Raw genomic sequence first — 2,802 nt, 5'->3', positions numbered from 1 at the left:
CGTTCCCGCAGGCAAGGGGTTAACGGGAGGATCGGGGCTGCGGGGCCGGCGCCGGGAGAGCGGGCGCCGTTTCCTTCGCGACTTCTGAACCGCACCCGCGGGTTTTACAGGCGGAGTTCATCGGCTTTGAACGCTGAAGCTGGCGATGCTCGGAGAAGCGCGGCAGGCGAGCTGCGCTTTCGGAGGCCTGGCACGTTCACCCCTGGTGACCTTGTAATCGGTTTCGAGACTTACATCAAGGTCCCCACTGCACCGGCTGGGTGCCTGTGAAGCGGCATCTCTTTTAGATTGAGATTTAAATGGATAAATATTTGATCCTTATCCCTGATTAATTTCACCTGCATCGAGAGAGTTACTGGGAAGGATGGGAAAGAGAAGCAGCGAGTCCACTGGGAGACCCTGGAGGAATTCCTGCTTGGCAGGAGCTGAAAAGTAGCGACCCGAACAAGAACAGCTAATTAGCCCGGTGCTCCGAACGCCTGGTGCCCCTCCGATCCCATTGGCAGATCAAGCATTGCAATGGGCGCAAATGACCTAATCCCTGGAAGAGAGCCATCTCTTCCCAGTAAAGGAGCAAGATGTTATGGGATGCGGTAGGTACCTGGGAGGCTTTGAGCCGTCAGTGCTCTCACCATGGAAAACTATAGGTCGAGTGCCATACCGCTTATCCTGGTGGCAGTTCTCATCTGCCTGCTGGCACGCAGGACGCCGTTAGGTCCGTGGTGTTACATCGAGCAGACTTCTTGCTCGACCCTGGCCACAAAAGCCTGGGTTCAAATCCAGTCGGCTGTGGAGCTGTTTATCGTCTTGTGGCCACAACAGGCTGAAAGGGAGTACCAGCTCTCATGCACAAACACATTGCACCTCCTCCTGCCTGCACCGTTCAAGGGTTTGGTGGGTGCTGAGCCCTGAACTTCCCCCGTAGCGGATAGGGCTGACTCACTCCTACTGCCCTGCAGAGCTCCCAATGGCTACCAGCAAAAACCCTGCACCATCTCAAAGAGCAAAGCCAAAGAAAGTTCTTTTATCTGACCAACACCACCGTTGCATTTCACAGTATTACCGTGGCTCCGTGTCCGGAGACACATGCAGGCAGTTCATGCTGAAAATGCCAGCACAGGTCAAATGCTATCTTTTGGTGCCAAGACCAGCTCCCTGCAGCGCCTGCTGGAAGGAAGAATCCGTTTTGATTTTCCTTGGCAGACAAACCTGTGCATTTTTGAAAGCATGGGGAACAAAAATGGTGCCCAGGTTCTGTTTGGCCGTTTCTCAGGAAAAGCCCCAGTCCCGTTTCACATCTTGAAAGGAACTGGACAGGGGCTGTCTGAAAACAGCTTCCCACATCCCAACATCACACTGCAAAACAATTAAAGATTGTTTGAAACAAGGACAAGGGGGATTTTATGGAGAACATTGAACTCTCCCCTCAGCTTCACAATTAACCTTTAATACGGAAGTTGGGGGCTTATTCACATAGCAACTGTGTGCACCTGCAGAAATCCTTGTTCATGCTAATTCCACATTTTTAAAAAAAGGCAAAATTTGTGGGTGCAATCACAGAATGACTTCAGGCTGCCAGAGGAAAAAAGCCAAAATATCAGGGAGGCAATGCTGGGAATACCTTACAGGACTGTCATGAGACTTCACCTGGCACATTGTATGCAGGTCACCGAGATTCAGGAAAGATTAGTTCGCAATGGGACAGATGAAAGAGCCTCTAGGAGCAGAAGGGAATTGGGAGCGTGTTACAAACAGGTCTAGGTCTTGGCTCCTTCGGCCTAGCAAGATAAAGGCTGTAAAAGTGCCTTAAAATGCTTACAGACAGCAAAGAGCATGGCAGAAAAAAGCGCTGGCACAGACACAAGTGTGTATGAACTGCCCAGGAGAAAATTTGGGCTGGAAAGCACGTTTTCCAGGAGGTTCTGGAAAAGCCTCTATCTCTAAGAGCCATTTAAGAAAGAACATTGTTTGTGTCCAGGGTTATAGGAGAGAGATGGTTGCCACTGTACGGCAGTTATAGGAGATGGTTGCCGCTGTATGGCAGTAGGCGGCTCTGGTACAGGGCAGCGTCCCCGTGGGTCAGTCACCGGACCCAACAGCTCCCGCCTGGGCACATGGCAAAGGGCTAAACCCTCCCCTTGAGTTCATCCGTCAGACCTTGCTTGTGGTTTGACTCCCAAAGCCTTTAGCTTAGTTTCCTCATCCTGAAGCACTGAAAAGTTTCCGCGAGGGTCTGGGAGGAGTCAATACCTTATAACTGAACAAAACACCCAGCCCACTCAACAGCAGCGCGAGGTTTGAAGCGAGACATCGGTGGGAGCTGCCGTCCTCTCGCTGGGCCCTCGCGGGGAAGGACCGAGAGAAACAGCCCACAGCTATTTTCTCCTTGTGATAATGATAGTATCAAAGGCAGAACCAACAGGTTTTTTAGCAAGGAGAGTCCCTGCAGCTTGCAAGATACAGATATCAAAATACCCCACAGATTCACAGCTCAGGTTTCAGGTGACTCAGAATAATATTGTGCCATATAATAATTTCATGTAATTCCTTGTTCAAGCTGAAGAACTCAATTGATAATGGCTGTCTATAAAAGTTAATAGCAGGCTACATTAAAACGCTTGCAGGATTCTCTCTAGGCAACTCAACAATATATTACTACCGGGAGAACCATCACCAGCCCTGAGGCTTCACGGGTGGTTTCCTGTAGGCCCCATTTTCCGAGCCTGAACCAGACTGGAGACCAGCACGGTGGGATCTCTCGCCCTGTCCCTGGGGCACCCCAACAGCAGCCGACACGCCGTG

The sequence above is a fragment of the Egretta garzetta genome, unplaced genomic scaffold (genome assembly GCF_000687185.1).
Source record: "Egretta garzetta isolate BGI_Z169 unplaced genomic scaffold, ASM68718v1 scaffold347, whole genome shotgun sequence".
NCBI classification, from domain to species: domain Eukaryota; kingdom Metazoa; phylum Chordata; class Aves; order Pelecaniformes; family Ardeidae; genus Egretta; species Egretta garzetta.
This window is presented reverse-complemented; position numbering follows the sequence as displayed.